This window comes from Akebia trifoliata, chromosome 16 (genome assembly GCF_017979445.1).
Source record: "Akebia trifoliata isolate Shusen 1 chromosome 16, ASM1797944v1, whole genome shotgun sequence".
Lineage (NCBI taxonomy): Eukaryota > Viridiplantae > Streptophyta > Magnoliopsida > Ranunculales > Lardizabalaceae > Akebia > Akebia trifoliata.
Window position 1 is genome coordinate 13,282,303 of NC_141390.1, and position 26,433 is coordinate 13,308,735.

The 26,433-nt window shown below is 35.1% G+C and overlaps 1 non-coding gene and 2 pseudogenes across 2 annotated transcripts; all 3 read left to right on the forward strand.

Annotated features, from left to right (window-relative positions):
- The first annotated feature begins 3,223 nt into the window (after window positions 1-3,223).
- On the forward strand, window positions 3,224-13,257 carry LOC147382598 (amidophosphoribosyltransferase, chloroplastic pseudogene; annotated as a pseudogene). Its single transcript, XR_015173418.1, has 6 exons — window positions 3,224-5,178; window positions 10,266-10,320; window positions 10,410-10,631; window positions 10,747-11,020; window positions 12,964-13,076; window positions 13,169-13,257. The product of XR_015173418.1 is annotated as an amidophosphoribosyltransferase, chloroplastic pseudogene (transcript).
- On the forward strand, window positions 12,629-12,720 carry LOC147382599 (small nucleolar RNA R24). The gene has a single exon (XR_015174104.1). It is a non-coding gene; the product is annotated as a small nucleolar RNA R24 (small nucleolar RNA).
- Window positions 13,258-24,034: 10,777 nt separating the features above from the next.
- LOC147382600 (amidophosphoribosyltransferase, chloroplastic pseudogene) lies at window positions 24,035-26,158 on the forward strand (annotated as a pseudogene).
- The last annotated feature ends 275 nt before the right edge of the window (window positions 26,159-26,433 follow it).

Genomic DNA, 26,433 nt, shown 5'->3' on the forward strand with positions numbered 1-26,433 from the left:
AAGGGACCCTATATGTACACGGGTAGCGTTCAATGGCTAACTTTTTGGCAAACTCCTTGGCAAAACATTTTTCAAACACATGAGTTAGAAGTTTTGGAATGAGCTGATTTTTGGTGGAATAATCTCTTCGGTGAGGAGATCATCATCACCAAAAATCAGCCCATTCCAAAACTTCTAACCCATGTTTACAAGTTGAAAAATTGTGGACCGTCCATTTTTTGTAAACTATTTTTGATGGGGTTAGAAGTTTTGGAATGGGCTGATTTTTGGTGATGATGATCTCCTCACCGAAGAGATTATTCTCACCAAAAATCAGCCCATTCCAAAACTTCTAACTCATGTTTTGAAAAATGTTTTGCCAAAAAAGTTAGCCATTGAACGGGACCCTATATATATATATATAGGGTCACGTTCAATGATAAACTTTTTAGCAAACTTTTTGGCAAAACATTTTTCAAAACATGAGTTAGAAGTTTTAGAATGGGTTGATTTTTGGTGAGGATGATCTCTACTCTTCTAACCCATATTTACAAGCTGAAAAATCGTGGACCGTCCATTTTTTGTAAACTGTTTTTGATGGGGTTAGAAGTTTTGGAATGGGCTGATTTTTGGTGATGATCTCCTCACCGTAGAGATCATCCTCACCAAAAATCAGCCCATTCCAAAACCTCTAACTCATGTTTTGAAAAATGTTTTGCCTAAAAGTTTGCTAAAAAGTTGGCCATTGAAGGCCCCCCATATATATATATACCCGTTCCCCACCCTAAGCTTTACCCTACACTTTAACAAACGTGTTTTTTCCTACATGGGTTAGAGGTTTTGGAGTGGACTGATTTTTTGTGAGGATGATCTTTATGGTGAGGAGATCATTCTCACCAAAAAGCAGCTCATTCCAAAACTTCTAACCCCATAAAAAATAGTTTACAAAAAATGGACGGTCCACGATTTTTTAACTTGTAAACATAGGACTAAATTTTTTGAAATGGGTTGATTTTTGGTGAGGATGATCGTCTAATCATAGAGATCATCCTCACCAAAAATCAGCTCATTTCAAAACTTCTAACCCATGTAGGACAAAACACGTTTGTTAAAGTGTAGGGTAAAACTTAGGGTGTTGAACATTTCCTATATATATATATATATATATATATATATATAGGGTCAGGTTCAAACGACAACCATTTCAACACACATATAGACAACGTGTTTTGTCTTATATGGGCAAAAATGTTTGGAATGGGCTGATTTTTTGTGAGGATGATCTCTATGGTGAGGAGATCATCCTTGCCAAAAATCAGCTCATTATGAAACTTCTAGACCGTCCAATTTTTGTTGAAAAATTATAGACCGTCCAATTTTTGTAAATCAATTTTGATCGGGTTACAAGTTTTGGAATGGGATGATTTTTTGTGAGGATGATCTTCTCATCACAGAGATCATCCTCACAAAAAATCAGCCCATTCCAAACATTTTTGCCCATATAAGACAAACACGTTGTCTATATGTGTGTCGCAGAAACCCGACCTATATATATATATATAGGGTCGCGTTATTACGACCCCCATTACGACCCCCTTTGCGACACACCTTTTTGTCTTATATGGGCAAAAATGTTTGGAATGGGCTGATTTTTTGTGAGGATGATCTCTGTGATGAGGGGATCATCCTGGCAAAAAATCATCCCATTCCAAAACTTCTAACCCCATCAAAATTGATTTGCAAAAATTGGACGGTCTAGAATTTTTCAACAAAAATCAGACGGTCTAGAAGTTTTGGAATGGGATGATTTTTTGCCAGGATGATCCCCTCACCATAGAGATCATCCTTACAAAAAATCAGCCCATTCCAAACATTTTTGCCCATATAAGACAAAAAGGTGTGTCGCAAAGGGGGTCGTAATGAGGGTCGTAATAACGTGACCCATATATATATATATATGAGTAGCGTTCAATGGCCAACAGTTTGGCAAACATTTTGGCAAACACATTTTTCAAAACATGGGTTAGAGGTCTTGGAATGGGCTGATTTTTGGTGAGGATGATCTCTATGGTGAGGAGATCATCATCACCAAAAATCAGCCCATTCCAAAACTTCTAACCTCATCAAAAATGGTTTACAAAAAATAGACGGTTCACGATTTTTCAACTTGTAAAATGGGGCTAGAAGTTTTGGAATGAGCTGATTTTTGGTGAGGATGATCTCCTCACCGTAGAGATCATCCTCACCAAAAATCAGCCCATTCCAAGACCTCTAACCCATGTTTTGAAAAAGTGTTTGCCAAAATGTTTGCCAAACTGTTGGCCACGGATAGAGACCCTATCTATATATATATATATATAGAACAGCGTTATTACGACCCCCTTTGCGACCCCCTTTGCGACACACCTTTTTGTCTTATATGGGAAAAAATGTTTGGAATGGGCTGATTTTTTGTGAGGATGATCTCTATGGTGAGGGGATCATCCTGGCAAAAAATCAGCCCATTCCAAAACTTCTAGACCGTCCGATTTTTGTTGAAAAATTATAGACCGTCCAATTTTTGTAAATCAATTTTGATGGGGTTAGAAGTTTTGGAATGGGATGATTTTTTGCCAGGATGATCCCCTCACCATAGAGATCATCCTCACAAAAAATCAGCCCATTCCAAACATTTTTGCCCATATAAGACAAAAAGGTGTGTCGCAAAGGGGGTCGCAAAGGGGGTCGTAATAACGTGACCCATATATATATATATATATATATATATATATATATATATATATATATATATATATATATATATATATATATATATATATATCATTTTTTAGTAAATAACACACACACAAAAAATCAACCCCTTATTTTGATTATTTCTCTGAAAATCAATTTATCTATATAATAATAATAATATAAGAAATATTACTATAAAACTACTTATATATCAAATATAATTATTTTTAAATATGGATACATTTTAGTTCAATTCAAACAGTTTTACTTGTCCTTAACGATATTAGAAACCACAATCAGAATAATAAATCTTACAATTAAAAAAAAAATTAATACAATCTAAAGGGTTAAATGAGGGATAAGAATCATTAAAAACCCATAATTCTATTCTCAAATACAAAACCATTTCCACCAAAATTTTATATAAAGGGTATTATAATCATTTAACCAAAAATCAATCCTTTTAATCCGCCGCCTTCAAATTCACCCAATTTAGCAACTAATATGCCATACTCCCCTACCAAAAAAAAAAGAACAACTGAAGGCCTCCAAAACCTTCATTCTTCTTCTCTCCTTTGAGGTTTTCCTCTCCTCCATCTCATATTTGACTCAATGGCTTCTACCCATCTCTCTTCCTTCTCATCATCTCTAGAAAAAACCCATCTTTTCTCTTCACACCCATCATCTCAGAAAAAGTTCTCATCTTTCTCTCCTAAAACCCCCCTTAAACCCTCTTCTTTTACCATACCCACAAACCCATCTTCTCAATCTCTCTCTCTTCCCCACCAAAAAACCCAATTTTTTCTCTCCTCGAAGAGCAACTCCACCTCAGATTTCGCCTCTCAAACAAACCCTGATGACCATCTAATCAACTCTCATCAATTTGATGATAAACCAAGAGAAGAATGTGGTGTTGTTGGTATCTTTGGAGACCCAGAAGCCTCTCGTCTCTGCTATCTTGCTCTTCATGCCCTCCAACATAGAGGACAAGAAGGGGCTGGTATTGTTACAGTTCAGGATAACGTCCTTTAATCCATCACAGATGTTGGTCTTGTATCTGAAGTTTTCAATGAATCAAAGCTTGATCAACTTCCCGGTGAATCCACAATTGGGCATGTTCGATATTCGACCGCGGGGTCTTCAATGCTCAAGAATGCCCAACCCTTCGTCGTGGGGTATAGATTTGGGTCTGTTGGGGTTGCCCACAATGGGAATTTAGTGAATTATAGATCCCTAAGAGTTATGCTAGAAGAGAATGGCTCAATCTTTAATACCAGCTCTGATACAGAGGTTGTTCTTCATTTAATTGCGATTTCAAAGGCTAGAACTTTCTTTCTACGGATTTTCAATGCTTGCGAGCAACTTCAAGGGGCTTATTCAATGGTTTTTCTAACAGAAGACAAGCTTGTCGCGGTTCGTGATCCATTCAGGTTTCGGCCATTGGTGATGGGTAGGAGGAGTAATGGTGCAGTCGTGTTTGCCTCCGAGACGTGTGCACTCGATCTAATTGAAGCAACTTACGAGCGTGAGGTGAACCGGGGAGAAGTATTGGTGGTCGACAAAGATGGGATTCAATCGCTTTGTTTAATGCCTCACCAAGAAAGGAAGGCGTGTATCTTCGAGCACATTTACTTCTCGCAACCCAATTCGATAGTATTTGGTCGTTCGGTTTACGAATCACGACGTGAATTTGGAGAGATATTAGCAACTGAAGCCCCTGTAGATTGAAACGTTGTTATAGCTGTGCCTGATCCTGGGGTGGTCGCTGCGCTTGGTTACCCTGCCAAGGCTGGAGTCCCATTTGAACAAGGGCTAATAAGATCACATTATGTTGGAAGAACGTTCATTGAGCCATCACAGAAGATTAGAGACTTTGGGGTGAAGCTAAAGCTTGCACCAGTCCAAGCTGTATTGGAAGGACAAAGGGTAGTTGTTGTAGACGACTCAATTGTGAGGGGGACGACGTCTTCGAAGATTGTAAGATTGATTAAGGAAGCAGGAGCGAAAGAGGTTCACATGAGGATTGCAAGCCCACCGATTATTGGTTCTTGTTATTATGGGGTGGACACGCCAAGTTCGGAGGAATTGATTTCAAATAGGATGAGTGTCAAAGAGATTAGGAAGTTTATTGGGTGTGATTCACTTGTGTTCTTGCCAATTGAGAGCTTGAAGAAATTACAAGGGGAGGCCGCTTCGGGGTTTTGTTATGCTTGCTTCTCTGGGCAGTATCCTATCCCACCGAAGGAAGTTAAGGTGAAGCAAGTTGGTGATTTTGTCAACGATGGGTTGAATGGAAGTATAAAATTGATGGATGAAGGATGGGTTCAAGTACCTAGAAATCAGACAGTGGGCAAGGTTAATGGTCCCGGGTATTAATCTTCTTTGTGATGCAGATTCCGATTGAAACACCTTATATTTATGGGGAGGATTGCTTTTGTGATGGAAGTTTGAGGATGGAGAGAAAAGGTAGCGTTTTTTTTTCTTTGATAACTAAGAGAACGTGTCTCTTTAAAATTTAGGATTTTTATATATGCTTCTTTAGATGAATTCAGGTTTTGAAACCTAAAGCTGATACAATCCTGTAAGTTTCAAATCTAATCTAATATTCATTTGGGTTAATTTTTTTTTTCTTCTTGATGATGGATAAGTGTTATGAACTCAATGGTCAGAAAATATCCTCTTTTTCATTTTTTATGGTAATTCTTGATTGTTTGCTAGGTACATGCACTCTGCCCAGTTCTGTGTTCTAGTTGGGATATTTGCTTCTTTATTGTTTGAAGCTGAGATTGGATTAGTACTTTGTTCCTACTTATGAAGCATATTTAGAAATGTGAGAAAGTGGGGATGCTTGTGTTAGTTGTGGAATGTAACCTGGTTACTACCAAATGGGTGTCGGTTTAGACTATTAGTCTCAAGATACTTCAATTTTAATATAAGTTCCTGTTTGTGCCTTATTGGAACCATGTACTTGGCATGAAAAATGATTTTCGGGTGTATGGGTTCTTATACACCCTTGGTCTTTTGATACCATGATGGTTGGGCATATTCAATGAAGACTGATTGATTATAGCCCCAATTAGAAGAAACATTCAAGTTGGTCCTAAAAGAGGAATAGAAGACCCAAAAGAACATGGTTGGAATTGAAAATAGATAGACTCACTTTCAATGACAAAAGACGTGGCTGTGGACATAGTAGAATAGAGGAACGAGGTTTGTTTAGCTGACCCCTAATTTTTAGGATAAGTCTTTGTTGTTGTAAACAAGAAGCAGTAGATGAAGCTTTTTAGTTACTATGTTCTGATGGGCCCATACACAGCTCAATATAGTCCCTCTAACCTTTGTGGAGGAACACAAGCAAAACACATTTGGAAGAATTTCCCTCTCGGCCATCTCAACTAGAATCAATATCAGTCTCATAGTTGCCCTATAACTCACATCTATAGTATGTTGCCTCCGTTGAAGTTAAGGAAGCTTTCACTTTATACCCATAGTTATCCAAACACTCCACGCCTGAAATGAAATTTTTGTATTGCTTTTAGTTTCTTATGTGGGTGGGCGGGTCGGTGGCAAAGGCCACATGAATCACAAAGAACTGTGGGGGAAGATTATAGTGTGAGTGTGCTAACTTTAACACATTCTCAAAATTAGAACTTCTTAATGCATGCAGAGACTAGTCAACTTGGGGCACCTCAGATGTTTGTGAAAATGTCTCCTGGTGTCCATTTAGGATGCAAGGAAAATTGATGGTTGCGAATCACAAATTCATAAGTTAGTTATGAAAGGATTTATAATTTTTTAATGCTCAATTATGATGTTACTGACCTAGACTGCAACGACACCATTCATGAATATGTGAAATACTCGTGTGTTTAGTTTCCACATTCAAGTTGCCACCATTAATCCACTCTACCATCCTATTTGCCTAGACATGCTACTTCACCTATCCTACTTACTTCTTTCCTCATCCACTCGTCGATGCCATTCATCTATTATAATAAGTTAGTAGTTCATTGGACAAACGATGGTAATTCATAACTGGCATATGTCTATTTCTACAGAGTATAGTTTCTATTTTATTTAAAAAAGATATTGTATATTATAATAAGTTAGTAGTTCATTGGACCTACAATGGTAATTCTCATAAAATTTTAAAACATAGGTACCAATTTCTGTCTTCAAATGGTTTCTTATTGTTGTGTCAAGAATTGTGAGTGTGCTTTGCCTTGTTTTATCATTTCTTAAAATTTTAAAGCATATTTTCTTTTTTTGTAAGAATTGTATGATATTTCCATAATTTATGAAATTCTTCAATATTTTTGATATATTAATTATGATTTTTCTATGAATTAGTTCTATTTCCAAGTTGATTGAAATATCAAAAAAATATCAAAATCCAATATAGATGGTGAATGCAACGTGGAGTGGATGGGTTAGAATTCCAATTCATAAATAAAGCATGGAAATCTATGTAGTATCCGTTGCCATTTTTTACTCGTTGATGGGAGTCATGTTGTGAAAATTGACAAGAAAAACAAATACACAATGCAAAAATAAAGAAGAAACACAAACATGAACACAGAGATTTACATGATTCACCTTTTTTCTGGGCTACCACCTCAGAGGAGGTCAATCTTTTTCACTATATCAAGTAAAGATTACTATAGAAAATACCTCCTCGGCTTCCTCTCACTCAAACCTTTTTTTTTTTTTTTTTTTTTTTTCTCAACAAGAAAATCCTAGGTCAAAGTTATAACTTTATACTTTGAGTTAGGCTTGGTTACATAAATACCCTTAGAAACATAGATAATTCCCATTATGTCCCCCAAAAAATTTGACCCTCAAACCCCCACTTGCCATGACGGCTTCGGTCACTCAAGAATCCAATGCGCAGTAATCTACGTACTAGAATCCCAATCACAAGCTGAATACAATACACCTCTACACAAGAAACCAATCATCTTTGGGTTCAACCTTCATCATCTAGATTACCTTTCTCAAGGTTATCCAAAGGAGAAAGATTTAAGGATAGTGTTCGGCCTTAAGGACAAGGAATGGTGAAATTACGAGGAGCTCGGATGGGAGGAGGCGATGTCACCATCATTGATCCCTCTTAGAGAACATGCAAGCTTAAGAGTAATAACATAACTCGTGCCTCTTAATTTTATTTAGGGTATGATATATAGTTTCGTTAATTGGTGCATTTTTAAATAAAAAATGATGTGGTAGAGAAACTTCCATTAACAAAACTCTTGCCAACTTACTCACCTTAGTGCGACAAAGCATATATAGATGATGGGAAACTCCACCAAATTGAACTCCCTATTTCGAGAGGCTTGTTTTGGAAGGTGGATTTGAACTCCAAGAGAATAACTCATGGGATCAATTACTTGTAGATCGCAAGTTGTTGATTTTGCCAAAATAAAAAATATTCCCATTTTTTAATGGGTCGAGATTCGGTGACTCATGAAGAATGAATTATGGAAAAAAAAAAACATGATCCCGACTGTTTAAGACAAAATCCAACGATTGAGATTTATCCTTGAGATAAGTTTATTTGAGATGTATGTTATGGAGATACGTAAAACTCTTGGTCGTTGTGTAAGCATTACTTGCAATACAAACATTCATGTGCCTTCATATCCATAAATAGATTTGCGTATAGATTAAGATGCTGAATAACAAATCATACTCCATATCGACATGGATTAATAGTGAATATTTAAGAATGATGTCAACATTTATGGATACTTAGCTGTAATTGTCGCAACTGCCATTGATATACATACTTCTTTGATTTAATCCTCTTTTGTTACTGATCTTTGATCTCTAAACTCACATTCTTCTCCTTGACCTTTCTTTATTGGATCATGTGCCTTTTTTGATGGAATTGGGATCTTCAATTACCCTTTTCCTTACCACAGCTTGATCATGTAAAACCGTAACTATGTCATATTGTGATTTTTGCGACGCCAGAATTGTGCTAACAACGACTGTTAAAGGCTATCGTTAATTACGACAGTTTTTTACTATCGTTTAATCGTCGTTTCAACCAATTGACCGTGTACCAATAGCAACTCTAAAAGAAATTACTTAGATAGAAGCTCAATCTCCGCCCCCTGTCTCTCTTCTCTCTTATCTCATTCACTAATGAGAATAAGCTTCCAACATCGAGTTATTGACCTCAGACAGAAGCTCGATCTCCGCCCTTTGTCTCTGTCTCTCCTCACTCTCACTCGACTCTCTCTGTCTTCTTGTTCTCTTTCGAATCTATCTATCTATCTATCTCTGTCTGTCTGTCTCTCTCTCTCTCTAAGTTTCAAGAAGAACATCAACTCTCTAACTTTCGATCTAGAAGATCAACTCTCTCTCTCAGAATCAATCTGTCTTTTTCATTTTGGAAAGTAAATCGATCGGATTTTTTTTTTTTTTTTAAAGAAATCGATCGGAGTTTGATCGAAAGATCTTCGCTCGATCTCTGACTCACAGAATCTATGATTTTGAAGACACAATCAGATTTCGATTTGCAAGTTTTAGGGCAGAATCGATCAGCGTTTGATCGAAAGTTTTAGGACTTTGTTCGATCTCCCTCCCTTTCCTTAGTTTGTGATCGAATTTTCAGGTCTGTTAAAGTTTTATTGAATATCAGAGTTTTCTTAATTAATTTAGGGTTTCAAATCTTAATTTAGGATTTTCCTTTTGCTAGGTTTGTTATCTAATTTTAAGGTATGTTAAAGCTTTTGATTGAAATTCAGATTGTTCTCAATTATTTTAAGGTTTCAGATTCTAATTTTAATGTTATTTGTCAAAATGCTATATATTCTCGGACGTTAATTGTTTAATTGATATAATTATAAAATCTTCATCAAAGCCTGGTTCATTGCTCATGTTAATTGTGATGAGATACAAAAGATGAGTTGAAGTAGTTTGGTTCAAATAGAGAGGCTGGATTAGTTTACTTTATATTGTCTCAGTTGTGCTTGTGGTTATTGTTGATCCATATTTGGGTTAAACATAAAGGATTCATTTATCACTTCTAGGGTAATCTTGTTCAAAAGTATATTAATGTGAAATGGATTGGAGTTCTCTTATATGATCCAAAAATATATCTGTATATTTATAAGAAGCAGCCATATATAATTTTGTAATTCTTTATAAAGCACTCCTATATGCAAGTAAAGAAATATCTTAATTATATGTTTTACATTGTTGGTCCCAAGTCCGGATGACTATTGAGGTTTCCAAGGTACTCTTCGTGTGGTTTCCAAGGTACATACTAAGGACACTCTACTAGATTGCTTGATTTTGAGCTTAATTTCACATGCAAGATGTGAAAACCATGTCAAGTACGAAACTTTTTGTATTATTTGTAGCACCAGTTGAATGCAGAGTAGGGTCCCGATTTCTTTCTTTGTAGTATTTCTACTCTAAAAACTTGCTATCGGTTAGTTATTCTGTGATTCAATAATGTATTCTAGCAAAACCCTCGTTCTTTCACTTGTTAACCGTGAAATATCAGCTAAAGCACTTGATTAATTGTGATTTTATGATTTCAGGTAGCATTGAAATTTGTTTATTTGGCTGCCGCCTCTAGCGTTGCATCTTTCTTTCGTAAGTACATCCGATTCTATACTTGTACAAGAATCCAACATTCTCACCAAATATAGAACAAAAAAAAACTCATGTTTGTTATTTTTCAGAGGTGGCTTGTTGGATGATCACAGGGGAGAGACAAGCTGCACGAATAAGGAACTTATACTTGAAAACTCTTTTGAGGCAGGATATCATGGGTGAGAAGGTATTAAGTCGACCATGTCTAAACTGAAAACATTGCGTATGGGAAGGATGGTGCAACTCTTGAAGAAATCAAAGCTGCGGCTGAGCTTGCCAATGCTGCCGAATTCATAGATAAACTACCACAGGTTTTAATTTTTTTTTTCAATCGTTTGGTTACAAGTTTAAATTGCTCTTTACACTTTTATTTTTTTTTCACAGTGATTCAATTGAGTTTTTCAATGCTATCTATTGTTTATTTAGGGACTAGATACCTTGGTTGGTGAACATGGTACTCAACTATCAGGAGGGCAGAAGCAGAGAGTTGCCATAGCTAGAGCAATTCTGAAAGACCCAAGAATTTTACTTCTAGATGAAGCTACAAGTGCACTTGATGCAGAATCCAAGCGAACTGTGCAAGAGGCGTTAGACAGGGTCATGGTCAATAGAACTATGGTCGTTGTCACTCATCGTTTGAGTACAGTTAGGAACGCTGATATGATTGCCGTCATTCATCAAGGGAAGATTTTTGAAAAAGGTATAAAATCTTACACAATTTCATAGCATACTGTTTCAACCACTGATGCATGGTTTAAAATATCAGAATGTATAGGCCGAGACCGATACGATAAATTGATCCCGAACGTTTGATGTTTCGGAAATGCATCAGGTATACCAGAATGTATTGGTCGATACCATATCAATTTTTGGTGATCTTTTACACTAATTGTCAGTTGTTGAATGCAATATATTCAATTAGTTATTAGCTGATCATATTTATTAATTTAACTTTGACTGATGAAGCATTGATCTACTCATGTTAATATTTATCCATACCTTGTTCAACACAATTTTCAAAATATTTGGACCCAAAACTCGTTTACTACCAATGTTATGTGGGCAAAGACACGTCTGTTAGCGTCCAGTACAAATATGAGGTAACAACATTAGACACTGAGCTCCACATAAGCACCTCTTAACATGATTGGATATTCTTAGCCTTTCAAAGTTTAGGAGAGTTTGATAAATTAACTGCTTTTTTGGTTGAAATTATGCACCTCTTAATTATTGATTAAAGAGGAAAAAATCGAGCTGCAGTAGTGAAATAACTGTAGGATAATGGCTATAAAAATGTGACCTGAAATCCTTATATTGGCATCTGGATAATGGTTGGATTGGTTAATCGATCGATTGATCATTTCTCAAATCTTAACGCTGGCACCTGAAACCCCTAATAACAGCCTCTGCAGGTTATTTTTGTCCATGTTTGCTTGATTCTCTGTAGGAGAAAGGAGTGTTGATTTAGTAATGTCGGGATGCATAGATACATTGTGAAGACGATTTATATTCATGTAGTGATCAAATGCTTATTGAGACCAGCTATATGAATCCATGTAGTCGATCATCTGATCAAGGGGATTCTATTTTCTCTTCTCGAATTCATTTTTGTTTCGATCCGATGGATCGATACACTATGTGAACCTTTCTTTTTGTCTTTTAGTTTTATTTTTATTTTCAATTGTAATATTCTAGGATTTTGCTGACGATGTGAGGTGGAGGATATATGTTTCTCCACACATCCAATATTCAGCTTTAGTTTAAGGTTACCTGTCTTTTTTTTAAAAAGTATTTTAAGGTTACCTGTCTTACCCTTTCCCTTGATGATATTGTGACGTAGCGGAAGCGTGTGATCGGTATGTTGCATATTGATTTGTACATAACTTGGAAATTACTGATAGGACAATAGTCAAACAGTGTTCTACTTCGTTAGAAACAGAATTGGCTGTTTTTTTTTTCTTTTTTTGATCGATAAGTCTGGCTAAGGGGCCCCACCTATTGTATTAACAACAACAAAGGATTACAATCTAGGATATTCTGATATAAATTCCTTTGTAAGTATTAGATTCCCAAGGTGACACTGAAGGAATGTCTTAACTCCTTTCGTGTGCCCTTCACCTTTGTTGGATATGAATCAATTTGTTTTATAGTGCTCAATTTGTTATTTAGTTATGAAATTCAAAGCACAACAAAATGTGAACTACCTATAATTTGAGTTGAGTGTTAGTTGAAGAATCCAGGATTCTGTGTTATATTTTTCTGTCTTCATATGCTTATTATAATTAACCTAGAAATCATAGGGGATCTTTAAGCAGAGATGAGCTGCTAGCATGTAAGAAGAGCCCATTGAAGGGGCTCCCTTCTATGAGATATAATTGTTACACTTAGCTTCTGAGCTTCAGGCATGGCTCTTTTCAACTATATTATCGTCCTAAAAAATTCAGTATGGTATCTTATTTTGGTTTGATTATTTCTTTCATATAAATAGCTTGACTTCACGTGTAGTGACTATCCTCTAATGGACTGATTAGATGTTAATTTGCATACTTGTTAGAACGTCTTTGTTTTTTTCGCTTTATAATACTCACTTATCCAGTTTTTTTTTCTCTTGTTTCTTGAACTTAATTTTATTTGGGGAAGCAGAGATGCATAGAGAAAAGGGTGGTGAATTGGTTCCATGGCCACAAAGGCTTACCACAGCACCCCCTCGTTTGGAAGAACTTGGTATTAGTTCTGAGGAATTTCGAGAAGACACTGTAAGCTTCTGAAGTTTTCTGTGGATGTTGCTTTATCTATTTGGATTCATGTCTTTCCCATTATCACATTTATGTCTTGAAATGTAATGCAGTACATCTGGCATTTTAGAGTGATAGGATATTGGAAACAGATGAAATCTGTCATACAGAAGAATTCTTTCAGAAATATCGTGGATATGAACTCAAACCTTGGTGGATTTGCTGCTGCCCTTAAAGATAGAGATGTGTGGGTGATGAATGTTGCTCTGATCAATGAGTCTAGTAAACTAAAGAGTATTTATGACAGATGCTTAATTGGAACTGTTGACTGGTATGTTATTTTGATCTGACCAGTACATCCCTCGCTTCCAATTTGTGCCAATTCTTGATTTGACCTTTTATATGCATTGACCATTTGTGTTTTGAATCCTAGTATACAAAAATTACTTCTGTGGTACTAGTGGATGGTTAATTATTTGGTAGGCTGGTCTGAAATCCAGAATATTGAACCTTTGTCATACATTGAATACCATCCAGACCACTGGTGTCTCCATTAGAAAACTCAATGCTGAAGCTTAGGATCTAAAATCAAAGTATTATTAATGCTCAGAGGTTGCAAAAAATATTTCCTGGAAAAACAGAAATATGAGTATGAAGGAACGAAGGAAGGAATCAATTTGATGTATAATGTGACACAGAAATATGAGTATGGAGGAAGGAATCAACTGGTCAGTATGGGTATTGGTGGCCCATGAGATGGACAAATTGTTTACATTAAATATGAGTATGGTTTCTGTTTGGCTGAAATGTTTACATTGTTTTGTTATCTGCTACTTCAGGGTGCTATAAATCCACTGATGTATGTCTATAAGAGGGAGTTCGCTGCTATGGGTGGTTATCTTACACTGGTTCTGTGCACACTACTACATCAGGTTCGAGTGGGCTCAGCATTTGAGTTAAGAAAGTTGAAGACGAGGGCATTTGAGTCTTTTCATGTTGTTAGTTGGGGTCTAGGTCATCAATTTCAAAATGTAGGGTATCTCCAATATTCAAACACTGTAGCAACAGTCATTTTTTCCGATTGTCAAAGACGGTTTTTTTTTTTGCCGACTGTCAAGGACAGTCGTTTTTTCCAACTGTTTGGGCAGTGCCAGTCGCAATTAAAAAATGACTCCTTTTGCGATTGTAGGGGCAGTCATTTTTTTAAAGAATGACTGTCCTAAACAGTCGTTTTTGACGCATTATGATGTAGTGTGTGTAGGTTTCTTAAAGTTCTTAATTTTCTTTAATAACAAATCACACATACGGGGGAGCTGATCCAATCTTTTATATACAGGAGTAGAGGGCCTAAATCCTCTCTAAAATTAGAAACCAACCCATCAAAGGATTCTAATCCTTCTATAATAGAGATTTTCTAAAAACTAGAAACTCTCAACTGAAATTTCAGAAGTTATTGATTTATTTCCTTATGACGAAATTCATCTCATTAAAATACTAAAAGCCCATATGGCTTAATTGGCTATCAGGAAACGTGAGTTTACACATTGGATTCTGGGTTTACAGAGTCAAGATAATATGTTTACTCATGAGTCATTGGAGCCCTACCCTTTTTTAATTATTATATTTGAACCCTACTAGTTGCACATTATGGGAGTAGTCTTGTGATCTCTTTTAGACACTTCATTCTATTATGCTCGTATTTTTTGAATGGTAAAGCTAATCACTGTCACAAACACCTACACTTAGTGTGTCAATCAATATTAAGATTTAGCTAATCAAGAATATTGATGGTGGAAAAACATCTTCATTAAGATTGCTTTTAGAGACAAAGTCTATTGAGGATACTAGAAGGTATAATCAATTAGGACATTTTTTTTTTTTAAATCTTAATCTTAAAAGCCTTTTTCATTCACATGTTTGAGGAGGAAGAAGAAGATTAAGGAGTGCAACCAATCTTAGGCTTGGTGGATCAAGGATATTGATGGTGATCAAATCATCCTAATTAAGTTTTAGGGACAAATTGTCTATTGAGAAAAATGGAAGGTATAATGGATTAGGTCATCTTTTCGGTCGTAATCTTTGAAATCTTTTTCCTTAACACTTTTAAGGAGGAAGAAGAAGAGTAAGGAGTGCAATGTTTTTTTTTTTTTTTTTGTACTTTTTATGGTGTAATCACACGTATAGAATGTCAAAAGGATTATTTAAGTGATAGAGTGCAATTGGTGCTAGGTGATCCACATTCCTATATATTCCTTTATCCACTTATTTAGATGGAAAAAAAATATGCCAATTCTTTTTTCTTTTCTTTTTTTTCAAAATAACAAAGTTTATTAATTTTGTATCTGGAATGCGTGCAAGTGAGAGTCCGTAGGTTGTGAGTTCAATACTCAGTATGAGCAGTATTTCCTCAATGCCACCCGTAAGGGCACACCCTCACTTACCCTGTGCATGTGATGTGCAGGCGTTGCACATGCCAGGAGAGGGACCCATATGCCTTGACTCTTCCGATCCCCCTAGTCTGACGGAAGTTCTAACACCTCCATCATAAATAAAATATACGTATTTATCAAACATTAAGGGCCTGCTTGGATTGACTTCTCCAAATGCTTCTGGCTCTAGCAGGGAGCAAAAGCACTTCACCTACTATTTGGATAGTTTGCTCCCAAAAAAAAAAAAAAAATTCATTCCCTGGTTAAGCACTTGAAGTGTTGTTTAGATGAAGCACTAACATAGGTACTTCTCACAAGTGTTGCGGGGTGCCAAAACTATCGTCAAAATAACGATTTTGAGACAAGTATACCCCCTCAACATTTTAAGAAATTACGCAATTGGCCCTATCTATTTCGTTCATTCTTCTTTGTTTCTCATCTCTCGTCTTCTCCATTGTGTTAGGACTCCATGTCAATCTTAGGTGTTTTTGAACCAAAAAACTCCATCAATTTCAGGCATGGTTAACTTGGAGGAATCTCACATGGTAAAATTATCTTTTTGGACTTGAGAAGGTCTATAATGGAGATTTGATTTCCAACAAGGGAGGTGAGATTTTCTAGAAATAATGGCGTCATTGATTGAGATCGTTTGTTTCCTCAGAGAGTTGCTTTTGCTGCGATTTTTGCAACTGGACCTAAAATTAAAAGATTTAGACCAAATGAAAGGGAAAAACATGAATTATCCACGAAATTCTTCAATAGCAGCAACATCATCAAGATATCGTTAGTTGGTATAAAACGGCTCTCGTGGAGTTGACATTCAATTTGTGAGAACCTTTGTACGGCGAAGTGGATTGCTGCCATTATTTGTGAAAATGGACTTGAGGTGAACACAGATCATGATGTTCTTGTTTATTGTCTTCGAACTATAACTGTTAATGTTTCTTCTCTTATTGTCCTAAACGAAAAAGGAAAAATAAAAGGGCAAGTATAAAATGAATTAATAAGGGCAACCCACACCATAGCCAAATTGGTTTGGATTATGTGTTAAAAGTTTTTTAATGAACTGATTTTTGGTGACCATGGTCTCTATTACGAGGAGATCGTCCTCACCAAAAATCAACCCATTTCAAAAGTTCTAATCCTATCAAAACTGATTTATAATAAATGGATGATTTACTATTCTTAAACTTATTTTGATGGACTTAGAAGTTTTGGAAGAGGATGTTTTTTTGTGAAGATGATCTCCTCATTAAAGAGATCATCTTCACAAAACATCAGCTCATTCAGAAACTTTTAACTCATATACGACAAAACAATTTGGTTATGGTGTGGATTGCCCTTATTAATTTGTGGGGTGCTTTTATAATTATTCAAAATTAAAGAAGCATCCTCATTGCTATAAAGTGCTCTAATCTATGTTTTTTTTTTTGTTGTTTAAAACTCAATGGAGCAATCCAGAGTTAAGTTTGTGCTAATGGGTTATGATCGGGTCCTATACTAATTTGCATTTTGAGTTGGAAAGAAACCACTTTGACGCATTTCGAAGCATCCATTTTAGTAGAAAGTGCTTTGATGGAAGAATCAAGGTTTGGGGTGTATTTTCATTAATGGATTCTCATTTGATTCCCATACTAAGGTGCATACTCCAATTTTTAGGGGTAGAGGGGGTGTTGTTGCATTACTTCATATCAATTATAAATATGAAATTATATATTCTAAAATCATATATATAGGGGCAGTTCAAGGGCCATATGTAAAAACATATGAAAAAACAATGGTTTTTCAAAATATGGGTTAGAGATTTTGAATTGAGCTGATTTTTTGTGAGGATAGTCACTATAATGAGAAGATCATCCTCACAAAAAATCAGCTCAATCAAAAATTTCTAATCCATCAAAAGTGATTTACAAATTATTGATAAAAATTGATAAAAAAATCAAAGGTCCACATTCTAAATCACTTTCAATGGGGTTAGAAGTTTCATATTTGACTCTCTTTTTTTCGGATGATCTACCCATCATAGAGATCATCCTAAAAAAAAATCAGCTTGATTCGAAACTTCTAACCCATATTTTGAAAATTTATTAATATTACATTGTTTTTACATATGTTTTCTCATATGTCCCTTGAATCTAACCCATATATATATATATATGGATGGCGTTCTTTTGACAAAATCCTATACAACATTCTAAACAAAATATTTTGTCTTATATGAGCTAAAAATTTTAGAATGGGCTGATTTTTTGTGATGATGATCTCTATGATGAGAAAATCATCCACACAAAAAATCAGTAACTTCTGAAATTTTTAACCCTAATTTATAAGATGAAGAATTGTGAACCGTCACTACTTTTCATGAGGTTAGAAGTTTCAGAATTGATTGATTTTTTGTGAGGATGATTTACAAACTATAGAGAACATCCTCACAAAAACTCAGTCTATTCCGAAACTTTTTAGTCATATAAGACAAAACTTTATATATATATTTTCTTAGTGGATATATAATGTTAAAAACAACAACTATTATTTTTTAAGTTATAATTAATTGAGTTATAATGTTAAAAATAATAATTGGAATACATAAGAGCATTTTGATCATTTTATCAAAAATCAAAATAGTTCTCAAACACAAAATTTTGTTAAAAGTACTTCTGACAATACTTTTCAAAAAAATGTATCCAAACGCATGACATTTATTCAACTACTTCAGACAAAACTTATGTTCTAAGTACTTTTGACTTCTACATCTACACAAGCCCTAAAGCATACCTTGTTGAACCATTAAATTGAAACTCGAGATTTTAGGATCATAATTCTCGTTTGCTATTATTTAGCATGGTTAGATCAACTAGTAATGTTTGAGATTAGGATTATTCTAATACACCTTGGGAATAAGCCTTTAGGGGTATTTTAAGTAATAAAATTAATTTTAAGGTCATGTTTTATACAAAATCAAATTCCTAAGTGTATTTAATGCACAGCATGTACCCTTAGTATACATGTTAACAAAACCCTTTATTATTTTACAAATATCAACATGTGTCATGTATGTCAGCACATGTAATGCATTGATTGAATTTTAACATTTCTTTGCATTAATAAAATTTCAATAATAATAATAATAAATATACGAGATGTTCATTGGATTAAACATTATTCCCATATTTGAATGTAGCATCCATGACTCCCCTATTCCTTAAAAGACCAAGTAAATGTGTGTTTGATGTATCCTTGTATCCAAACAACCCTAGAAATTAACAAGTAAGTTATTCTATTCTAGAAGGTTATTTATAGTCGCATTCCCATTACTTTTGTAGAGAAAAAGTTGATTTCCGCCAATTTGAGGGACATGATCACTCTGCTTGATTGACCGTTGACCTAAAAGATAACTCTAGGCATTTTCCCACAAAATGGAGGGTCCTAATCCTGCAAGTTTTCCACATGTCATGACAGCTGTCAACAGGGGGCGGAGTCAGGATTTCTCTCATGTGGGGGCAATGTAAGAGTGGTAGTTTTTTTGTGAGGGCAACGAAGATTATAATTTTTTTGTGGGGACAACATAACAATGAAAATTGTTTTGTGGGGGCAACTAAGAGTGTAAAACAAATTGAGAGAGCAATAGTTCATTACTCCAAAAAAGGTTTGAAAATTCTTATGGGGCAAGTGCCCCCATTGCCCCCACTCTAAATCCGCCCCTGGCTGTCAAACCATCTCGAGGTAAAGAATCCGCGGGATTGGTGATTTCTAGCCATGGAATTTATGTACATATATGCAAATACTTAAACATAGTAACCAAGAATCACCAATCAAATCGACTTTTAGGGGAATTGTTTGTTTTGGGTTTTTAGAACAAGATTAAGGAAATCGAGTTTAAAAATTCATTATCTTGTTTTACTACATTATTTTGGAAATTATGGTAGAATATAAAATATAGAATATTCTTCTGTTGACCTTATTTCTATAGTTGTAATATGGAATACTTTATACATAAATGGTAAAAAGTCAATTTAGTGAAAATATAATAAAATAAATAGATTTTGAAACGCAAGACATTGGGTCCTACTTAGTTCCTAATTCTAGTTGATTTTTTATTTTGATTTTGAAAGAATGGTTATATAATCTGAACAAATATTATATTAATCTGTAGAATCCGATTATAAGTCAGAATCATATTTAAAAAGAGAGTTTTGTTGAGTAGACCTATCTATTACAATTTTATTACAAAAAAATCCCTTATTTTATTAAGGTTGTTACTCGAACAAATCTTGCTTTATGAATCACGCTAGCATGACTAACTTTATAAGATTTCAAATCTTACTAAGGATTGTTTAGCCCACGTGGATATAGAATTAGCAATGCAACACACATCCTTCTAGATTTCGTTGCAAAAACTCAGATTCAAAAGAAAATTTTCAAAAAAAACAAAAATTTTTAACTTGATCGTAGGTGTTGAAAATGGTTGGCTATCGAATTCTCAAATTTAAAATTAAAATTCAATGGTGAAAATTAATTTTTTATTTTCAATTGATTTTTGGAAGTTCTTATAATTTTTTCATTTATAACTTTGTAGTATCATATCATGTTTTTGGATGCCAAAAATTGATAGGGTTAGAATCTACTCCAAACTATGTTAAATAACAAATTAACCTCAAACATTTGAATTTTATGATGAGGATCCCCATTCTAAGAACAAACTTGACAAAGTGAGGTTTGGTTGGTAACGAATTTCATAAAGTAAAGTTCCTTTGGAATTGACAAAATCATAGATCTTTTTCATCGGGATACACAAGGAAAAGATGTGCAATTTTATGTCCTTCCCACGTCAGCCGAGTATCAAAACCTTGTGCATTCATCATTATTCTTAAAAATACGAGAAAAAACTCTCCTGTGAGTTCAATAAATTGATCAAATATTAGAGAGAGAGAGAGAGAGAGGACCAAGTGGCACTTTGTTATTGGACCTAGAGCTCCACGAAGAAAAGTAGGTTGATATCAAAGTGTGATTGTGTGAACTGAATATGCTCATCCAGGAACTATGTGTTCGTACGTTTATTAGCCGTTTCTCTTGGTCTACGCTACTTTAGGATTCTTTTTCAAGATAAAGGCAAAAATAGAATTAGTCTTTGGGCATACAACCTTCCACTTGAATTCTCACTAAGACTGTCACAATCTTGATGAAGTGCCCTTGAAAAGTCATAGTAATATATATAGTAGTAGTGTTGTCATGGTATAATAGAATTCCAATAATATCCTTAACTTTTATTTCAATGGAATATCGACAAACACATTTCACAAGTTTATTTTACTTTGACGGGCCGCACATTCCATCCCACCTAACACATGTATAATATTAAATAATCACCTTTTTGGTGAAAGGGCGTATAGATATTTGAAAGCATGACCTGGCTTCACAATATATATTTCATTTAAACACTAAGATTGTATTAAACCTAGTAAAGAAGAAGAAATTTGATTACATTTGCAAGTTTAAAATATGTTAGAAATATGAATCTCTAAGTGTTGAAAGTAGGGTTTGAAAGATGTATTTATAAACATCAAGATGACTATCCAAAGAATCACCGTGAAGAGTTTTTTATTTCCTCAATAAGTTCAACTATGGAATTGGCTTAGTAAGGGAGTGTCTTGATTTGATCCAACAACCTTTAGTTGCTCATTAAATCCGTTTTACATGCCATCTATCAAAATTTAGAACCTTGTTGGATGAATTAGCTCCAACAAAAAATAGTATCCATTGATGATCTAATACATTTGGTCTTTTTTTTGTTGTTGTGTGTTTTGAATGTTAAGAAACCCTTTTCTACTAGGAAAAATGGTAACATCAGAATTTGATCCTCGGCATGTAGCATTAACATTCACAAGTTTGATTAAGTATTTTTTATATTAGTAAGCCTATCTTTAATGAGTTTAATAACTCAATTTTGATGGAATTTGAACTCAGGTCTATAGTATCTTCACCCAAAGACTTTACTAAGCAAGCTAACTGACCAATATCAACTTAGTACGAAGATTTGTTGTCAAATAGGGGTACAATTGATGAGGAAACATGAGTCCACATTAAATTTGTTGGATATGAATTCAACATTTAATTTTGTTGGTATATTCACCTCCAAAATCTTTAATAACCAAGTGTTGCCTTTTATGGATGTGGGTAAGATGGTCAATGTGAATCATCCATCACATTGACTTGTTTTAGATTCTAGACGGCTCGTTTGATATATTGAAAATATCAATAGAATTATTCATAATTGACTAAGTTAATATTGGGTATTCTTTTATATAGTATTTAATTTTTTAATGATTTAAATATGTGATGAGATTGCGTGACTCTTGAGAAAACACTTGATCTCAATCGTGTAAACATGAAATCCAACAGTCAAAACTTATACGATGAAACTTATTTTGAAGATAAATTTCAATCATTGGATTTCATGTTTGCACGGTTGGGATTATGTATTTTTTCCGAGGGTTATTCTTCACATGAGTCAATGGATCCCAACCCATTAAATATTTATTTTTTTATAGAAGATGATTTTTGATTGAGTAACTATTAATTAAGCCATATAAAACTACATTTAGTTTAGTTGATTAAGTTTAGAGCAACTCCAATCTCTAATAGGATTGTAAAACCCTGATTTTTAGAGATGAAGTCCTCAAAGCAAACTCCAATTTGAAGCCTTAGAGCTCCAAATCACTAATCACGGCTCTATATTTAGAGCCCATAGACTTTTGAAGTCCTGGGCTCCATGAATCAGGCTAGCATGACTAACTTTGTAAGATTTCAAATCTTACTAAGGATTGTTTAGCCCACGTGGATATAGAATTAGCAACGCAACACACATCTTTCTAGATTAAGTTGCAAAAAATCAGATTCAAAAGAAAACTTTCAAAAAACAATTTTTCTAGTTTGATCGTAGGTGTTGAAAATGGTTGGCTACCAAATTCTCAAATTTAAAACTAAAATTAACGGTGAAAATTAACTTTTTTTTATTTTCAATTGATTTTTTAAAGTTCTTAGAATTTTTTCTTTTATAACTCTGTAGTATCATATCATGTTTTTGACCAGCAAAAACTCTCCTTTGTGTGGGTTCAATGGATTGACCAAATATTAGAGAGAGAGAGAGATAGAGGACCATGTGGTACTTTGTTATTGGACCTAGAGCTCCACGAAGAAAAGTAGGTTAACATCAAAGTGTGATTGTGTGAATTGAATATGCCCATCCAGGAACCATGTGGTTCGTACGTTTGTTAGCCATTTCTCTTGGTTTACGCTACTTTGGGATTCCTTTTCAAGACAAAGGCAAAATTAGAATTAGTCTTTGGGCCTACAACCTTCCACTTGAATTTCCAATCCAATCCAAATTTCTCAATGACCAAGACTTTCATAATCATGATGAAGTGCCTTTGAAAATTCGTAGTAATATATATAGTAGTAGCGTAGTCTTAACTTGTCATAGTATAATAGAATTCCAATAATACCCTTATTTTTATTTCAATGGAATATCAACAAATTCGTTATACAATTTTTTTTGTTTTACATGTGCCATCCCACTCGGCATGTGTACAACATTAAATAGTCATCTTTTTTGTGAAAGGGTGTATAGAAATTTGAAAGCATGACCTGGGTTCACGAATATAAATTTCATTTAAACAATAAGATTCTATTAAACCCAGTAAAAAAGAAAAAATTTAGATTTGCAAGTTTAAAATATGTTAGAAATCTGAATTTCTTTGTGTTGAAAGTAGGGCTTGAAAGATGTATTTATAAACATCAAGATGAGTATCCAAAGAATCACCCTGAAGAGTTGTTTATTTCCTCAATAATTTCAACTATAGAATTGACTTAGTAATGGAGTGTCTTGAAATCCAGCAGTCAGAATTTATACGATGAAACTTATTTCGAGGATAAATTTCATGTTTACACGGTTGGGATTATGTGTTTTTTCCATGAGTCAATGGATTGCAACCCATTAAATATTTATTATTTTTATAGAAGATGATTATTGACTTAGTAACTACCAAGCCATATGAAGCTACTACTTAGTTTTGTTGATCAAACTTAAAGCAACTCCAATCTCTAATCGGTTGCAAAACTCTGATTTTTAGAGATGAAATCCTCAAAGCAAACTCCAATTTAAAGCCTTAGGGTTCCAAATCACTATTCACGATTCTATATTTAAAGTCCCACAGACTTTTGAAGTCCTCGGCTCCATCACTGTTCATCCTTTATTTAAATATCAATTGCATCATTTTCTTAAATAAATAACTTTTTATCCTTATTTTTGAATATAATATATTTTAAATATCATTTGTATCCTTTACTAAACTTCAAATTATTTTCCTTCATTACTTTAAAAATCAAACCAAACCAAATCTAGCTTGATGAAGATTTGTACTAAATTATGTTGTATATGGTTTGTGAACCCACTAATTTAAAAAAAAAAAATTATTTCTAAATGAAGGAAATTTGGCAAAACAATATGCTTTTTATTTTAATTGGAGTAAAATAAGTAAAAGTTGGGCTCCAACCAAAAAAGCCACAAAGGGCTCCAAAACCCTCTCGTTCTCTCATTCTTACGCTCTTTCCACTTCTGTCCGTTGAGGTCTTCGTCTCCTCCATCTCATATTTGATTCAATGGCTTCTACCCATCTCTCTTCCTTCTCATCATCTCTAGAAAAAACCCATCTTTTTTCTTCACACCCATCATCTCAGAAAAAGTTCTCATCTTTCTCTCCTAAAACCCCCCTTAAACCCTTTTCTTTTACCAAACCCACAAACCAATCTTCTCAATCTCTCTCTCTTCCCCACCAAAAAACCCAATTTTTTCTCTCCTCGAAGAGCAACTCCAACTCAGATTTCGCCTCTCAAACAAACTCAGATGACCATCTAATCAACTCTCATCAATTTGATGATAAACCAAGAGAAGAATGCGGTGTTGTTGGTATCTTTGGAGACCCAGAAGCCTCTCGTCTCTGCTATCTTGCCCTTCATGCCCTCCAACATAGAGGACAAGAAGGGGCTGGTATTGTTACAGTTCACGATAACGTCCTTAAATCCATCACAGGTGTTGGTCTTGTATCTGAAGTTTTCAATGAATCAAAGCTTGATCAACTTCCCGGTGAATCCACAATTGGGCATGTTCGATATTCGACCGCGGGGTCTTCAATGCTCAAGAATGTCCAACCCTTTGTCGCGGGGTATAGATTTGGGTCTGTTGGGGTTGCCCACAATGGGAATTTAGTGAATTATAGATCCCTAAGAGTTATGCTAGAAGAGAATGGCTCAATCTTTAATACCAGCTCTGATACAGAGGTTGTTCTTCATTTAATTGCGATTTCAAAGGCTCGACCTTTCTTTCTACGGATTGTCAATGCTTGCGAGCAACTTCAAGGGGCTTATTCAATGGTTTTTCTAACAGAAGACAAGCTTGTCGCGGTTCGTGATCCGTTTGGGTTTAGGCCATTGGTGATGGGTAGGAGGAGTAATGGTGCGGTCGTGTTTGCCTCCGAGACGTGTGCACTCGACCTAATTGAAGCAACTTACGAGCGTGAGGTGAACCCGGGAGAAGTATTGGTGGTCGACAAAGATGGGATTCAATCGCTTTGTTTAATGCCTCACCAAGAAAGGAAGGCGTGTATCTTCGAGCACATTTACTTCTCGCAACCCAATTCGATAGTATTTGGTCGTTCGGTTTACAAATCTCGACGTGAATTTGGAGAGATATTAGCAACTGAAGCCCCTGTAGATTGTGACGTTGTTATAGCTGTGCCTGATTCTGGGGTGGTCGCTGCGCTTGGTTACGCTGCCAAGGCTGGAGTCCCATTCGAACAAGGGCTAATAAGATCACATTATGTTGGAAGAACGTTCATTGAGCCATCACAGAAGATTAGAGACTTTGGGGTGAAGCTAAAGCTTGCAACAGTCCAAGCTGTATTGGAAGGACAAAGGGTAGTTGTTGTAGACGACTCAATTGTGAGGGGGACGACGTCTTCGAAGATTGTAAGATTGATTAAGGAAGCAGGAGCGAAAGAGGTTCACATGAGGATTGCAAGCCCACCGATTATTGGTTCTTGTTATTATGGGGTGGACACGCCAAGTTCGGAGGAATTGATTTCGAATAGGATGAGTGTCGAAGAGATTAGGAAGTTTATTGGGTGTGATTCACTCGCGTTCTTGCCAATTGAGAGCTTGAAGAAATTACAAGGGGAGGACGCTTCGGGGTTTTGTTATGCTTGCTTCTCTGGGCAGTATCCTATCCCACCGAAGGAAGTTAAGGTGAAGCGAGTTGGTGATTTTGTCGACGATGGGTTGAATGGAAGTATAAAATCAATGGATGAAGGATGGGTTCAAGTACCTAGAAATCAGACAGTGGGCAAGGTTAATGGTCCTGGGTATTAATCTTCTTTGTGATGCAGATTTCGATAGAAACACCTTATATTTATGGGGAGGGTTGCTTTTGTGATGGTAATTGGAGGATGGAGAGAAGGTATGATTTTTTTTTCTTTGATAAGTAAGAGAACATGTCTCTTTAAAGTTATGATTTTTATATATGCTTCTTTAGATGAATTCAGGTTTTGATACCTAAAGCTGATACAATCCTGTGAGTTTCAAATCTAATCTAATAATCAGTTGGGTAATTTTTTTTCTTGATGATGGATAAGTGTTATGAACTCAATGGTCAGAAAATATCCTCTTTTTCATTTTGTATGGTAATTCTTGATTGTTTGCTAGGTACATTCACTCTGCCCAATTCTGTGTTCTAGTTGGGATATTTGCTTCTTTATTGTTTGAAGTAGAGATTGGATTAGTTCTTTGTTCCTACTTATTAAGCATATTTAGAAATGTGAGAAAGTGGGGATCCTTGTGTTAGTTGTGGAATGTAACCTGGTTACTACCAAATGGGTGTCGTGTTAGACTATTAGTCT